At 52.1% G+C, this 17620-nt stretch overlaps 1 long non-coding RNA gene across 1 annotated transcript; it reads right to left on the bottom strand.

Moving 5' to 3' along the window:
* Window positions 1-1462: 1462 nt before the first annotated feature.
* On the bottom strand, window positions 1463-17617 carry LOC129151254 (uncharacterized). Its single transcript, XR_008557986.1, has 4 exons — window positions 17464-17617; window positions 11864-11916; window positions 3223-3381; window positions 1463-1746 (listed from the first exon to the last, which is right to left on the bottom strand). It is a non-coding gene; the product is annotated as an uncharacterized LOC129151254 (long non-coding RNA).
* Between the last annotated feature and the right edge of the window lie 3 nt (window positions 17618-17620).

Raw genomic sequence — 17620 nt, forward strand, 5'->3', positions numbered from 1 at the left:
TGGTCGCCTAGGGCCTTTGCATCAGATATTCTTGGGTGACCACAGGCGTTTCTCTCCTCTGTGTGTCTGGCACAGGCTTTCTTTTGCTCAGGGGCCCCTCTCTTTTTGCCCCACAACTCAGGGTTAACACTGTAGTCGAAGCCAGGGGTTGACAAACCTTTTCCGCAAAGAGCCAGGTGGTAAATATTTGGGGTTTTGAGAGCCATACGGTCTCTGGTGTCACAACTCAACTAAGCCCAGGCCCACACTCTGCAGGCAGAAATTCTGCCTTAAGAAAAATATTCCACCACAGGGATTTTTTTGTCCACTTTTTTTTAGTACAGAGAACTTAAAGTGTGTGTAGGCACCCAAATGCCTGACACGTGGATGACCCTGACTGGCCGGAAAGTAGTCACAGACAATGCAAAGACTAACGGCATAACTGTGTTCTTATAAAATGTGACATAAGTTCGTCAACCCCTGATCTAGATGAGAGAGAGGGGTTGCTGATGCTGATGGAGCAAATCCTGGGGGCGGCGACCGCCCGCTTCCTCACCGCACACTGGCTCCCTGTGCTCTCACAGAGCCAAGCTCTACGCTCTCCAAGCATCACCACCAGATCTGAGGGCCGCAGTGCCCTCTCTTTCGAGGTGGTGGAGGGGACTCCACACACGCTCAGCCTCCTGAAGAGATGCTGAGCAGGCCATGCCCACAGGAGTGGGGGCGAGGGCCTGGAGTCTGCAAGGACTTCTTAAGATCCAAAGAAATGGAATAGTGGCTTGTGCCCCAGCGCTGGGGCCATCCTGCAGACATGCCCGACTGCCTCCACTCTACCCACCTTTGGCCTCTCCCCTCTTTCCCTGGCGGGAGGAATTGGAGCACACACTGAAGGAAGAGGGGACGCAGGGGTGGAGGGAGGCGAGCCCCTCTCACAGCTCTGGCAGCTCCTGCACGAACCTTCCACGCATGACAGATGCTCACAGCTTCAGACAATGGAACGGATCATCGCCTTCCGTCGCAAGCTGGGGTCATTACCCTCGGCTCTGCAGATGCGCATCCGAGGTTTAATTTTTCTGTTGTTTGCATACGAGAGCATTTCAATGAAAGAGAACCGGAATCATTCCCCTCCGTTTCTTTAGCAAACAAAATCTTATTGCCTCCCACCCCAAAATAGAAAAAAAAAAAAAGCCAATATTACAGTTTTAAAAACAAAACAACTCTTAAGCAGCGACGGGAGGGCGCTGGGTAAAAGAAAATCTGTGCATGTATGGATTTTATTCAGAAAGACACAGCTGCCACCTTCGGCGATAAGTCACTGAGTAGTGGAACGGATTGAAACAATCCAACATGGTGGGATCAGCCTTCTTTGCTCCTAGGGTTGCTCAGATCCCCTGCCAGTCTGATTCGCTGCCAGGCAGGCTTTTCCCCATCCGGTGGAAGGGGAGTGACTCAGGAGCGGCACAGCCCCCCAGTTGCTGGGTCATGAGAATCACGTGGGATGATGGCTGAAATACAGGTTCCTGAGCCCTGCCCGTGAGAACCGAAGCTCCAAGGAGAGGGGCCAGAGGATCGTGTCTTTAACACCCACCCCGGACACACGTGGGGGTTTGGCGCATGATGTAAATGACACAGACGCAGAGTCCGGAGGTGGACATTCTGAGAGATGAGGGGGTGCCGAGGTTATAAGGCAGCAGAACCCATAAATAAGCAAATACCTCAAGGTCGAAGAGCAGAAGGTTCAAATGCCTCATTAAAAGAGAAGCAGACCTATAAAAAGAAGCAGAGGCTGAGAGCAACTTAAGTCATGGGAATGGAGGGGAGCACATGATACTGGGCAAATGCAAAACCAAACAAACAAGGCAAGCAAGCAAGAAGGTGAGATGATGGTCATCGCAGACAAAGTGGAACTGAAGACTAAAAGCACAAATCAGTCCAAAGAAGTGCATCATGTAATGATATAGGATATAATTTACAGAGAAAATATTGTAGTAGTAAACTTGCATGTATCAAACAACATAGCAACTAAATACAAGGGCAAAAAGTATTAGAGATGAAAGGAGACTTGCCTCCAAAATACAATTTGAGTTGAAGACTTTTTAATATATATATATATATATATATATATATATATATATATATATATATTTACTTTTCAATTACAGATGACATCATACAATATGACAAGGTGGGGCAAGTCACTGGGGCAAAGGTCCCAAAATTGGGATGGACCCCAGCTCCCCAGGTGGCTCTGATACCCAGCCGGGGGTGAAAACACAGTAAGCACAGTTTTGTTTGTGGATGGGGAAACAGGTCCAGTATAAAGGCCCCATGCTGAGATGATAATGGTGCCACTTGTCTCATTAAAATTCCAAGTAACAGTATAAAAAGAATCTGTAAAGAACAAAGCTCTGATGTTCCCCCTTGAGGTCTATATTTTTCAACATAAAATGTATTTTGTATGTGTCCCCTCCTTTGTTGGTGTCCGGAGCCTGGACCTGGTCTGCTTGCTGCATGACTCAGCCCGAGGCAGTGACGTGCCCAGGTGGTGAGCCCGGTCCCTGCAGCCACAGCTGTGTAGAGAGCCCTGGGTCCTCTCCCAGACCTGGGAGGCAGGGTTTTAGCTCAGGCTTGTCCAAGGTGGGCTGCCCTCTGACACACTCCTTCCAGATCCTTCCTGCCACGGGTGGTGCTCAAGACGAGAGCAGTGCAGGAGCCCCTCCCGAAATGCTTGTGTGAGAGTCGGGGTTGGGGGTGAGAAGTGGAGAGACGCAGCTTCCACCACAGTCTCTGTTGCCGCTGGACACTCCAGGGCAGAGCCGGGGCCCTCTGGTACTCAATTCAGTGAAAAGAGTCATCTCTTGCAATGCAGACCACTTATTTATTGCCTGTCCCATCAGACCCGGGCAATATTCCCATCGCCCGGACTCTTAGCTGCCAGGTTTTTCTTTTTTTGGAAAGGTAACAGCATGTGGCATGGCAACAGCTCCAGCTCTGCAGCTGGGCCACCTGGGTCCCAAGTGCAGCTTTGCTACCTATCAACGAGTCACTTGGCCTCTCTGGGCCTCAGACTTCCCCTGCGTGGAATGGGGTAATGGCCCCCATCCTGTAGCCGGGTGACTCAGTGAGGATTAGAGGTAATGTATATAAGCAAACGTCTCTGGCACACAGGGGGAATGCATCAATAATATACATCAGTAGTCACGATAATATACGTAAAGTGCCTGGCATGCATTAAGGGCTCACCTGGTATCTTTGAGACAGTCTCCACTCCCCAGAGACACTGTCCCCACGGCGAAGATTCTACAGGAATAAAAGGAAAACGGTGTTATCCAGACAGAAACAAAGACATCCAGGCAGTTGGTGTTTCCTGGCTGTGCGGCCTGCCCTAGTTTATCCTGGCAGCTGCCTCCACGGTCAGTGATGGAAGGAGAAAGGAAAGAGAAATGGCAGTAAGACAAATGGATCAACCAAGGAGGGAGGCTGTTTGCTTCCAGCTTCCAAAGGAGAACCCAGCTGTCCCCGCGGTTGCTACGTGATGGGTCCCGGAATTCTGGTCCGGCCTACACACGCTGGCCCTCCACATGGAGGGATGTTTCCAGAATAACTGGGCTGGGAGGAGTTCAGATCATTGAGCTAAATTCAGTCGTAGACTTGTTCCAAATGGCAACTGTTTCAGTAACAATTGCTATATGACAAGCCACCCAAAAACGTAGTGACTTAGAACAGTGACAGCCATTGATTGGCTCATGATTCTGCAGTCTGGGCTGGGTGCAGCTGCTTCCCCCCAGGGGTCATCTGGAGTCACTCTGGTGTGGCTGCATTCAAATGGCAGTTTGGGACAAAGGTTCAGGATAGGCTCAGTCTGTCTGGTGATTCGGGGGAGTGGGCTAAGGTGGCCGGGCAGTGGCGTCTCTCTCCCCGTGTGGTTGCTCATTCTCAAGGAGCCTGACCCAGGCTCCCTAACATGGAGTCTCAGGGCAGCGGGGGATCTCAACTAGAGGCCGTACACCTCTCTCTCTCTTTTTTAAAAAAAAAATATTTTTATTGATTTTAGAGAGGAAGGGAGAGAGAGAGAGAGACAGAAACACCAATGATGAGAGGATTAATTGATCGGCTGCCTCCTGCACATCCCCCACTGGGGACCAAGCCCGCAACCTAGGTATGTGACCTGACTGGGAATCGAACCATGACCCCTGGTTCATAGGTCCGTGCTCAGCCATCACACCACACCAGCTGGGCTGTGCACCTCTGAAGGGCTGGGCTCTGGAACTCCCACAGGGTCACTGCACCAGATTCTACTGGCCATCCCTCACCCCAAGGAGAACCAGCCACTCCCTCCTTTATGTTTCCATAGCCCTTTGCAGCCCCTCAACTGTGTCCCAGATCACAGGGACATGCGCATGTGGGTCTCTCCCAACGTGGGCGTTCCCGCGTCCTGGAGATGCGTCTCCTTTGTCCTTTTATCTCCGGGGCCCAGCGCACAGGGGTGCTCTGTACATTCATTTGGTGAATGAATGAGTGAATTGCCTGGGCTTTGCAAAACCCGGGGGCACCCTTCATTTTCCTAGGACCCTTCTCTCTCACCCCCAATTGCCCCAGAAGAGGAGTGGAAGAAAACCAGCGATCAGACTTTTGTCCCGGTGATGCAGCCTTGGGACACGTGAGCCAATGCCATGATGGCAGCCCTGGGGTACAATACCCGGTAGCGGCTGCACTCCTGTCTGATGTCCCTCACTAATGAGGACTGCACAGCCCAGGAGGGAGGAGAGGCCTGCTGTTCCAGCAGGTCGTTGTGCATTAAAAACCGAGGCATCAAGCAGAAAGCCTTGCTCAGTACCCAGGAGGTAAACGCACGTTCCTCATTTGCACAGAGCAAGCGTCCTGGCTCCGTTGGCCTAGTTGGACCAGAGATGTGGGGGACAAGAAAGCTGACCGAAGATGGGCAGACCCACCCTCTGGCTGAGGCTCCTGGTGGTAGGACAGACTTGGGTTTAAATCCCAGCCCTGTCACGCAGTGGTTCTGCAAACCTGAGCCAATCTCCTCGAACCTCCATTTGTTCATCAGTAAAATGGGGATAATGGTGCCTCTCTGGGGAGACCACTGTGAGGATGAAATCATGTAACCTGGGTGGCTTATGACAGGCACAGGAGACCTGGTCCTTCCACTGCTCCCAAAACCATCTCTCAGTCTTAGATCCATGACCACTACTCTAACAGATAACTTGTTCCATAAAATAAATAGCTGTGCTACCTGCTTTCATCGACCCTTAGTGACAATTATGGCAGGTTGGGAAATAAAGTGTGGGTGCTGGGTGGCTGCTAGGTTCACTCACTGGGCAAAAACTATCAATCCCCAGAACATTGGAGCTAACGGGAGCGTGTAACATGCACCAGGGACTGTGCTTAGTGTTTAACATACATACATTAATGAATTCATTTAGTCTTGGTGATCACACGGTGAGATTGATGCTATTATTTTTCTCATTCGACAAAGGAAGAAACTGAGGCCCAGAGAGTTGAGTGACACACACAGATATACCTGGGGCTAGTGGCAGGGCTGGGATTCAGACTCGAGCAGTTTGGCCCACAGCCTGTGCTCTGAACCTCCAGGCTGTATGGCCTGCAAGTGGCTATTCTGGCTTACCAACCTGATGGCATTTACAGAAAGAAACCTTGGATGTTCCTCCCTGTGAATTGTGACAGTAGTCTAAGAGGCCAGGACTATGATTTGCATCTTATAGATGAGGAAACCGAGACACAGGGAAGGTAATAATCTCTTCCAAGGTGACACTGGGTGGATAGTGGAGTGGAGATTCGAATTTCGGCAGAGCCCACCCTTCACCAACACACGCGTTATTACAAGTGGAGGGTGGTCCAGGTGGTGGATGGTCCAGGTGCAGGCGTTTTACAAACTGCCCAATCTTAGTCCTGGAATGTCAAGCAATCTTCAACCAGTGTAACTCGATTCCAGGACACCATGCTGTGGAGCTGCTCAGACCTCACAGCACTCCCCACTTCCCAGTAGCACCCCAGAACTCCTGAGGGCCCCTCTGCGACGTGTCCTGCCTTCATCAGAGGGTTTCCCTGGGGCGGGACTTGGCCACCTGGGTCCATGGGTCTCAGTGGGTCCTCTGGATAGAATTCAGAGGGCCAGAGAACTTAAAAGGGAAAGATGACATCTGTGTTCACTGATATTAACTGAAATCGAGCTTTTCCTTCCGTTGTATGTCACCATTAAAAAGAACAGATAAATTCCTATCACATCACATAATTGCAGATGCCTTAAAAGACCATTTATGCCTATCACCACTTTGAAATTATGGTGCTTATTACACCTGCTGCCAGATCTTATTATTTAAGGCCTTAATAAAAAAGCACATACATTGAGAAATTATAAATTTGTGCATTTAATATTTTGATGCTATTTTTAGTATAATTAGTACATTTTGCATTCCTATGTATTTTTATTGTATGCATTGAAACACAATATTCCCAGAAAGAGTCTATAGGCTTCATCAGCTTTCCAAAGAGTCTCTGGCTCATAAAATATTTATAAGCAATCCTTTGAGGTAGGGCTCAATTATTGTCTCGTGTAATTCTCATCTTACAGAAGACAAAACTCAGGCACAGAGAGGTCAAGAGAACTGCCCAAGGACACACAGCTAGTAAGTGAAGAGCCAGGATTTGAATCCAAAGCCATCTAGACCAGAGCCTGCCCTCTTGGCCTGCACACCGGGTCAGGCCCTGAGGCCCCCTGGTAGGCCTCCAGAGCATCCCTCCACCGGCACGATCCTCACTGGGCGGTCATTGCTGCTTTATCTCTGGGCAGTCCCCAAAGGACTCCAGCACCCAGTGCTGAGCCCAGAAAATCTTCCAGGAAAAAAGTTTTGAATCAATAGTGTCTCCAATCCATAATGCCTTATACATTGTTGGTGAAAAGACCCTTTTTCCCTGGCAGACTTTGCACAGCATAAAAAAAAAAAAAAGGCTCTGCTGGCGTGGCTCAGTGGTTGAGCATTAACCTATGAACCGGGAGGTCCTGGTTTGATTCCCAGTCAGGGCACATGCCTGGGTTGTGGGCTCTATCTCCTGTGTGGGGCGTGCAGGAGGCAGCCAATCAATGATTCTCTCTTATCATTGAAGTTTCCATCTCCATCTCCCTTCCTCTCTGAAATCAATAAAAATATATATTAAAAAAAGGCCTCAAACCAAATAATTTGTCCACATCTTATAATGCATTAGTCGTGCATTTTTAGAGTTCTTTTGATGTTTCCAAGAAGTTTTACATTCCTTTGACTAGAACGTGGGGTGTAAATTAGCGTGGGCAGGAATGAGGCATTTAGTTTTGCGGAGAAGTAAATGGAGGCTGCAGGCGGTTGGTTCTGGCAGTAAAATGCAGGGCTGAAGGGCAGAGGCTGTGGAACCCTGGGAGGCCTGGGTTCCAGCCCTGCTCCACCCCCTACCCCACCTTACCCCCTGTCTGACCTCATCCACAGAATAGGGACAGAAAGCTGTTGTTAGGATTTCGTGAGAGGATGTGTACTGTTGAAGGTCCTGGTACAGTGTAAGGACACGTTACACGGTAGCACTCTCCCCAAATCAGCAGAAGGATGTTGTTATGGTGTTGGTACTGTCTCAGGGCTAAGGCAATTGAGACAGTGTGCCTTAGAACTGGTTTCTGGTTCCAACTCAGCCGCATGCCTGGAACAAGACCCTGGCTTCTCTGGATTTTGGTTTCCTGATCTGTGAAAGGAGCGGGGAGGGCGGGGTCAGGGTGCAGGGCTCAGCCTTTCTTCTTCATGAGAAACTATGTGTGGATTCAATTTGAAAAACAAAAGTTAGGTACAACCACTATGGAAAACAGTCTGGCGATTCCTCAAAAAATATACCCAGCAATCCCTCCCCTGGGCATATACCTAAAAACTGGAAAATAGGTATTTGCAGAGTTATATGCACCCCTATGTTCATTGCAGCATTATTCAAGATGGCCAAGACATGGAAACAACCAAAGTGCCCCTCGATAGAGGACTGGATAAAGAAGATGTGGCACACAATGTATACACAGTAAAATACTACTCAGCCACAGACAGGATGAAATAGCGCCATTTGCAACAACATGGATGGACCTGGAGAATATTATGCTAAGTGAAATTGGTCCGTCAGAAAAAGATAAGAGCCATATGATTTCACTCATATGTGGGATAGAAAACCGAAACACATGGGCACAAAGAGCAGTGTGGTGGTCGCCAGAGGAAAGAGGGTGAAGGGGGCCCAACATATGGTGATGGGAGATTTGACTTTGGTGGTGGGCACACAGAACAATGTACAGATCTTGTAACATAGAAACTCACACCTGAAACCTATACGATCATATTAACCAAGGCCACCCCAATAAATTTAATAAAAAATGAAAGGAAAAACGAAAGTCAAGCTGCCCAGTTTAGAGACAGGTGGGACCCCTCACCCCGAGGAGCGCTTGGGGCACTGCCTGAAGACAGCGGGACAGCTGGTTTGGCCAGAGGTCAGCCCCCGGAGTGAGGGCCAGATTAGAGCTATAGACTTGTCTCCTTTGGGGTGAGGAGTTAAAATAAAAGGTGTATGTGGGGAGGCAGGAGAGGGGGAGGAGTTAGTGGATTTCAGTGTCTGCAGATGGGGGTCTGGTTCCTGCGGGTAACACAGTTCGATCCACGTTCGAGCTTTCCCAGCCAACTCTTGCCGCGTGTAATTCATTAAGGAGAGTCGGATCTCCCCACTCACCTCCAGCCCTGATCTTTCCTCCGATTGAATCTCTGATGAGTATAAACCTTAAAAAGTCTGCAGTTGAACACTGGGGCAACAGGCTGACGACACAGGGCTGAGCCATGGTCAGAGCTGGTGGGTCAGCCCCTCCTGCAGATGCGTCCTGAGCCCAGATAAATGCCTCCTGTCCTTTATGTTATTGTTAAACTGTGACAAGGGAGCCGGGAGCCGGGAGAGGAGATGGTGGGCTCAGCCCAGGCCATTATGATGCCAGGGAAAACCCATTGAGCAGATCTTCTTCCCCAAATGACTTTCCTCATGCAAAATTGTCTTCTATTATTGCCGGAAAAAGGGTTTTTAAAAGAGGTTAACATGCGGTGTAATGAATATGGGGTAATAATGTTCCTTGTATCAAATTAAAATTCTAAGAGTGCCACACGAAACAAGTGCATTATGAGTACCCAGCATTACGTATTATTATTATTATTATCATCATCAGAAGGCTTGATTGCCCTGCGGACTTGGGAATAAAGAAACAGCTCCAAGGCCTGCATTTGAATTGGCAAGCACCACCCTCAGAATGAGGATCTGGGCAGACCAGAAACACCCCCGCCCAGCTAAGGAAGGTTCTGGAATATTAAGAAATATCTTTATAATAAAGCAGAATGATAATGGAACAGCCCGCAGCACTGGTTTCCTGGAAGCAGCAGAAAAAGAGGGGTGTGTGTCAATTTGGAGTCCTCGCTCTAACCCTGTGCTGTGTGACTTCACGGCTGTCACGTCACCTTTCTCAGCCTCCGTGCTGCCACCCTGCGGTTTAGTCCCAGTGAAGGGCTGTTGTGAGAGTAGGACTGTTGTGCTGTGCAGCTGTTGTGAGCGTAAACTGAGATTACAGATGTGAAAGCCCTTGTAAACTCCAGTGGGCTACTGAGGTCTGGGGATTGAAGATGATCAAAAGGTCTTTGTGTTGATTTCTTTCCTACTCCTATCCCTCCCCCATTTCTAAAGCCCAGCTGCCATTTATAATCTATATATATAAAAGCCTAACAACCAGACGACTGGATGACTGGATGACCAGCCTGGAGCTATGACATGCACTGACCACCAGGGGACAGATGCTCAATGCAGGAGCTGCCCCCTGGTGGTCGGTGCGCTCCCACAGCCAATCTCCCATAGCCGGCCAACTTCCCACAGTCCCTCCCCCCGCCCGGCTGGCTGGCCCTATCAGCCTGATTGCCGGCCAGGCTGAGGGATCCCACCCGTGCACGAATTTGTGCACCAGGCCTCTAGTATTTAATAATAGCAACCCACATGTATTAAGCAACTACTAAGGACCAGATATTATTTCACTCAGTTTTACTGTAACTTTATGTGGTAAGTATTGTTATTAACTCTGTTTTATAGACTAGGAAACAGAGGCTAAAAAATTGCTCATAAGCAACCCAAGGCCATGGGACAGGCAAGTGGCAGAGATTTAAACCCAAGTCTTTCTGACTCTAAACCTCTCAGTTCTTATGCTATATATTTGTCTCTAAAATATGCCTGACAAGCTGCTCCCAAACTGTGCTTGAATACCTCCAGGGACGAGGGGCTCATTACCTCCCCCAGCCCTGCCCACAATGAGTGCTCCCCCCTTACATATAAAGTATTATCGTGCTGATATTATTATCTAGAGTGATTGGAGTATAGGCTCTCTTAAGGTCCATTCCAGAAACATTGCTTTCAGAGCAGGAGCATTTACAGACAAAACCCAGGCAGGCTACAGAAGAAAGGATTAGAAACCTCTGTATGAAAATGGAACACAGTGAGTAAGAGGTGTGTGTGAATGGGGGCAATTAATTCTCTTTTGCGGATCGCTGTAAAAAAACATTTGCTGGAGAGGAGGCATTTATTCCCCGCGGACACATGGTGGGATTTTGAAATATCTCCACAGAAGGAAAGATGACTGAGGAAATACAAATCTATTAAATGTGCAGGGCTAAAGAGAAAGGGGCTTCCATAAAAGGACTGCTAACCCATATCAAAGGCTCCCGAGGTCAGGGAGGGCTGTCGGAACACTACCAATTAGAGCTAAATGGGAAAGCGGCTTAAATCTCAAAATTAAAGATAAAGAGCTGCAATTAACCCATCTTCCAACCGAAAACATAGCCCTTAATGCTCAGAGTAATTTACTATTTCTAAATCATGACCGCAAGTGTCCAAGGCTCCTGTTCAACAATATGAAATGGACAATAAAAGTCTCAGTGGGGCTCTGGACACCATGGGGGAGAGGGGGCGGGGGCAGTGCCAGCACAGGGGGGCTCTGGAGTCGCAGCAGCTGACCTGGCAGACGCAGAACTCGCCGCGGGACCCGAGTCCGCAAGGCTCAGCTCTGTTTGCCAAAGACCCGTCCCTCTGGCCAGCAGGAGCCATTTGATTTGTGTTTTGTGGGCTTTAACAGGGTGGCTTACGCTGATGTGAGAGGGAAAAAAGAACAGCCAGGCTGAGCTTACAGGGTCCAGACTGTTCCAGCGGGTTCTGCAAAGCAGAGCTTTGACAACACTTCACCGCCGGGCCTTCACACAGACCAGAGGCCAGGCCGTCAGGAGTTTTTAAAGCTCCCCAGTTCACTCTCCTTGGCACGGGGGCGGAGAACCCCACTCTAACAGACTGTGGGCCCAACAAGGAAGAGAAAGGGACCGTTTGGAATACGGGTCAAGCCTTGATTGTATTCAACCAACAGGCCGGTACTGGACCTGCTGGCAGGGGGCTTGCAAATGAGGAAATGGGGACATGGAAGCGTTCCCCCAGCAGGTGGGCGCAGGGGGAGCTAATGGAGCAGCCACGTAGAATTCGGCCCCTGGCGAAGTCTCAGAGCGGAGAACGAGGAGCAGAAAGCCCGGGGCCGAGAGGCGGGTTTCTGGGCTGGCAGTGAGGCTTTGTGGACACTCCACACACGTGAGGTCTGTTGGTGGCTGGCCTGCCCTAAGCAGGATGGAGCCGGAATGTCCTTCCGGAGCCCTCCAAGTCCCCTCCTGGCCCCCAACCAGCTTCCCCTTCATTCTCCTTGCCTCTTTTCCCGTTGCCTGGGTGACAGTGTGGGGCATGGGAAGGTCACCAGCTCTGCAGACAGACAGACGCGGTGACGCCCAGAGCTACCACTTACCGAGTGACCTTGGACGAGGAGCTCCACTCTCTGAGCTTGCTTAGTTTCCTCATCTGCAAAGTGTAGATAATAACAGGACTCACAGGGTCATGTGGGGGGTGCACGGGGTCATCTATGTGAGCCCCTGCATGCATATGCCTGGCCCCGATAGCCACGGACGTACTGGGCCCTGCATAACCCCCTTCGAGGACGCGCTCTCAGCACCCACCACGCCTGTGCTCTTCCCTGGAGCACCCACACTTTCCTGCCTCCGTGCTCCTGCCCAGCCTGGTCCCTCCTCCGGGAGCACCTCCTTGCTCCTCCCTTCCTGCCCAAGCCTCCCCTATTTGCCTGATGCTGGGTTGGGCGCTAGACCTACCACTCTTTTCTCCTTTTGCATCTTCTCCATCCTAGAATTTAGGGTTCAAATGGGCCTGCTTTCCCCTCTGATTGATTACCTCACCTGTGTCCTGCGCCCCTACTTTCCAGTGATCGTCGCCTGCCTGATTCACACCATCACTCCCACCTACACTGGAAATTCCACGAGTACAGTATCTGTGACTTTGATCAGCCAGAGGACAGTGTGGCGCTCCAGAAAAACATGCGCTTTGACACCTAATTCTCTCAACAAGCCTGTAAGGTAGGTCCCATTTGTACCCCCATTTTACAGATGAGGAAACCGAGGCAGGGGTTAGGTCACTTGTCTGAAGCCAAATCACCAGTTCAGAGCTGGGGCTCGAACCCAGCAGGCTGGCCCCAGAGCCCTGGCTCTTAACGGCTGCAGGACACGTCCTTACAGAGGGAGGCTCCGCCTTCCAGGTGAGGGTGACCAGGAGCTGGGAATGGAGACTTTGAGCCCCTGCTGCTGCAGGCCTGTCCCCAGCGTCAGGGGCCTCCGGGAAGCCACAGGAGCACTGAGTTTTTCTTCTCATGACTGTCCCTGTGGACCAACGGAGATGGGGTCAGAGGTCGCTGACCACATACCCAGTCTGGAGTGGCACCGGAAACTGCCTAGCCCTCCTCCTCCAGCGCACCCTGAATGGGCATCTCCGAATCCAATAGTCTAGGACACTTGTAAACTTCCCCCACCCAGGAGGAGGGGCCCCGGGCATCTAGAGTCAGGGTGGTGGCGTGAAGGAGAACATCCAGGTCAGAGCTGAAAGAAGCAGAGGCAACGGGAAACCTCCATCTAGCAGGACAGCAGCGGGGCGGGGGGGGGGGGGGGGGGGGGGAGGGAGAGACACAAGCAATAACGCCCGTGTGCTCAGCGATTCCGTGGCTGGAGCTTTGCTGCCACAGCCCCAGCCCTCCTCTCCCCCAGCCCCATTTCTCATGGCTGGGCTCCGACCCCCTCAGCCTTCCACATGCATCTCCATGAAAGCACCGTCCACACTGCCGTCCGCTCACTCCCGTGGCCCCCGTTAGTCTGTGGACGGAGCCCTTCCTGAGGCCTGGGCCTGCTCTGACTCAGCTCTGCCTCCCGGGGCCAGCCCACAGCAGGCGCCAGGAGGCCCTCGGTAAGCTGTGGTGGCGGCATGGACGGTGCCCCCAGCCAGTCAGCTGAGCCAACCTGGGAAGATCGCCTTGACCCGTGGGACTCATGAATTCCAAGACCTGGCCCGGCCCCTAGGGAGCCCCTTTCCCAATGCTCCCCCCACTTCACCAAACAATAGGCTCCTCCAGCCATTCTGGTCCCACCACCATCGTTAGCTGTGGGTCTTAGGTGAGTCACTTAAGTTCTCGCAGCCTCAGTGTTCCCATCTACAGAAGGGGACAATCGCCTTTGCCTTACAGAGTCGGCTGAGGCTCTAACGAGCTGCCATTGAGAAGGAGCCTAGTGCTGGGCCTGGTGACAGGAGAGCTGGCAGTCACCGGTTCCCTGCTGGGGTCTTCTCCGCCGAATGTCAAAGCAGGTGGTTTTCATTTGGCCCCACTGGTGTCCCTGTCCCCGTTTCTAGGCCTGTCCTGTGGGAGCCTCTCCCAGCCCCCTCCACTGGGAGTGGGAAGAGCCTTGAACCAGGGCCCTGAAGGTGTCCCAGGACTCCTGCCAGAGGGACGTCCATTCCTCCACGGCCCCTCTGCACAGTTTAGGCCCTTGGCCTCCTCACTGTCACCTCCCCTGGAAGGCTAGTGTCATGGAAGGGCATCCAGGGGAGGGGGACACTTGGGCAGAACCCCAAACTGCTGCTGGTGGTAGTCGGATGCCCCATCCTGCTCTGAATCCCAGCAAAGTCCCCGAGGGTCCCCTGAGCTGCGGCTGCAGAAACAGGTTTCGCGGGCAAAGCCAGAACAGGAACGCCTGGAAAACTCAGAGTGGCTTCAGGCCGAGAACCAGATGTTCAGAACAGAGCACAGACCGGTTCTGCTCCGTGGAGCGGCGAAGGAAAACACTAGTCTTTTTTCCTTTTTCCCCTCAAGCAAAGCATAAGCAGTGCGGGTTTTCCGGGGCCACCTCAGCCGTTAATGGAAGGTCTGCTTCTGCCACCTGTAACCCTAAAAACAAAAAGGACACAAAACTCCACACAGTTATTTCCCAATCCCCAGGGCAGGCTAGTTCTTCGGGTTTGCTTTCACACCCCAGATCCAGCTGCCCTGGCCCTGCACAGGGGTAAGTGAACGCGATGCTTTCCTTGTTTGGCGGGTGACTAAACGGAGACTCAGAGAGGGGAGGTGACATGACGTTGGTCACTAGCTAGTGAGTGCTGGGCCGGGATGTGAACACATCTCACCACCCAATAGTAACTTCCTTATTGTGCTCTGGGGCTCTAGGGGTTTGGGAAGCGGGGAGTTGGGAGCGAGCAGGTTTGGGGCCTTTAAAACGCCTCTTCCTCTCAGCGGCTACAGAGAATGCACGCCCGGAGCCCAGCGCTTGAAGAGCTGTCTAGAAAGCAAGAAGCATGGGACGGGAGAGATGGGGGCTAGTCACACACGGGTTCATTCCGGTGCCTGTTACAGACTAGAGGTGTTTGTTCCTCTCACATATCAATTGGGTTTCCGCCTCAGATTTCATTGGAAGAAACAGATAAACCGCTTAAAAAATAATTGGAAACCAGTGCAACAAAGCAAGTCAGTCTGCGGCGCGTGCCTGCCGGACTGGTTGGTGATGCGGCCGTGTTCCATGCGGCGGTGTGACGACAAAACTTGCATGTCTAGGGGTGGCTGCCCAGGAGGAGGATGCCAGGCGTGGTGGGGGGCTGTGCCTCTTTGCTGAATTTGAATTTAAAATCTTTAGCTATTAAAAATGGGCACCAGTCCCCGCGATGGTGGCGAGACCCCGGCAGCCACCTCCCAGGACAAAGCTCTGGGGAAGGTTTTGTAAGAGTTGGGCTCTGGGGTGTGGCCCTCCAGGCAGGGCAGCTCCTGACCCCATGCCGATGTCCCTGTCCCTCAGGCAGTGGGTAATGGGGTGTTCTCTCATCCAGGCAAACCTTGTCAGTGTTCCTGGGCCCCTCAGGTCAGCCTGGGACAACTGATCTGGCCGGGCAGCTTAGGAGAGGCGGACGTTCGGGAACCATCAGACAGCTGCAGAGGCTAAAAGAGCAATTTCCTCCTGGCGGCTGGACATGGGGTTCCCAGCAGAACACGTGGCGCCCAGGGGCTTGTGGGCAGCCCCTGCCATCCCTGACCCCTTTCCTGCTGCTCAGCCTGCTCCGAGCCAGCACACACCTGCCTACGAGTTGGCAGTTCGCACAGAAACAAGGGTCAGGTCACCAGGCCGGGTCTTGGATTTCACGTGTCCCACAGGTTGAGGCGATCCGCACCAGCTGGCGAAACCGACTAGCGGGGAGCCCCGTGCGTGCCGTCCACCACGGCTGCCTGTTGGGACCTGTTAGAGGTTAAACAGGTACAGGCTTAGCTCAGCTCAAATGAAACTTGAACACTTCAGGTCGTTGTTGTCAATTCCCCCAACACAGGGAAAAAAGGTAATTGTCAATTAACGAGCCCATCCACTGAGGCAGGAGGAAAATCAATAACATGGACCAGTGCAGAGTGTTCTAATGCCAGCCAGGATTCCAGGAACGGCGCCTTTCAAATAGGTACACGGAGTAATTGGCTTCTCCCTGGTGACCCGTCCCGCGGACTCTACGACTCTCCAATTAACATGTTCCGTTGACAGACACACAATTATTTGGGTTCACTGTGCCCCAGCCAGTGTGTGTTCAATCAGAACTTGCAAATACGTAGGGAAGTGCACAGAATAGCAAATGCAGAATGGCGCCGGGGGGAAGCCACACAGCAAATGGGTCTTAAAGAAACTCTGGACACGGGATTTCTGTTCCAGAGAGTTGCCCTGAGTCTCAGCTTAAATGCTGGTCAAAACCCCTGTTCTGGCCAGCCCCTGCCTGGGCCTGTCCCCATCCCCTATGGCTTGATGGCTACTGTCCCCCAGAATCCATCAGAAATAAGGGGGTCATTCCCCTTCCTGTCCCATTCAAGTTGGAAAGTAGCGGGGCCGTGCCTTTGCCCAGGCGGCTCCTTCTGCTTGGAAGGCCATTTCTCATCTCCTCCACCTGGATCATTCTGACCCACCCAAGCCTCCAAATCCTCAGGGACTCTTCCCGGACCTCCTGAGACTAGGTCCTAGATCCTCTCCCCATGCCCCATAGCATCCTGGGCTCGCTCCTCCTTACCAGGGTACGCCCCGGTTCATCTCCCAGTTTCCTGCACAAAAGAGCGAGCCCTTTGATGTCGCAGACTAAGTATCATTCATCTGTAAACATCAGCACTTAGCATAGAAGATGCTTAGCAAATGGTTGTTGGATGGATGGGGGCGGGAGGGGTAGGTAGTGCACGAAAGAGTGGGTAAGTGATGGATGGATTTGTGGGTACCTGTAAGAACAGGTAGGAAAATGGGTGACGGTTGGGAATGAAGGTGGATGTGAGGGTAGAGGATAAGTGGGGGCTGCACGGGGATTGAGTGGATAGAGTGGGAGGGTAGGTAGGCGGTGGATAGGAGGATGGGTGAAAAGACTGTTGGATGGAGGGTGTGTGGGTAAGTATTTGGAAAGCCATTTAGCACAGTGAATAGGGGTGTGGGCTCTGAAGCCAGATGTTTTAGGTTAAATTTTAGCTCTGGTATTTCCTGGCCACGGGCAAGTTAATCATTGTCCCTGAGCCTCGGTTTTCTTATCTGTAAAACTAGAGGCCCAGTGCATGAAGATTCATGCACTCGGGGGCGTCCCTCAGCCCAACCACCCTCTCACAATCCGGGACCCCTCGGGTAGGGTCCCTAGACCTGGCCTGAGATCAGGGCCTATCGGATCTTTCCTTCCCAGGTCTGCAGGAAGCTGGCCCCACCCCCACCGCTGCCACTGCTTGCCATCTGTGCAGCATTGCCTCCCTTCCCCTGCCATCAGTGGCCTCCCTCTGCAGGCGACAGGCTGGGGTGCAATAGCTTGGCTGGCCTGGGCCTCCCTCTTTCTTTGCTGGGGGGTGGGGCCAGCCATACAAGGGGCTGTCTGCCTACCTGATTGCCCCTAACCGCTCTGCCTACCTGCCTGATCACCCCTAACCACTGGTCTGCCTACCTGATCACTCCTATCCACTCTGCCTGCCTGCCTGATTGCCCCTAACAGCTTGCTTGGGGGCGGGGCCAGCCCAGTGAGGGTCTGTCTGCCTACCTGATCACCCCTACTGCTGGTCTGCCTATCTTTCCCGGCCTTGGGCTCGGCCGCACCCCAGCGTCCCGGTGACGGATCGCAGGAGCCGACCGCCAGTTGTGTCCCGGTGACGGATCTCCTGGTGCCCAAGGCTGGAAAAGCCTCCAGCAGGATGGTT

This window comes from Eptesicus fuscus, chromosome 13 (genome assembly GCF_027574615.1).
Source record: "Eptesicus fuscus isolate TK198812 chromosome 13, DD_ASM_mEF_20220401, whole genome shotgun sequence".
Classification (NCBI taxonomy): Eukaryota; Metazoa; Chordata; class Mammalia; order Chiroptera; family Vespertilionidae; genus Eptesicus; species Eptesicus fuscus.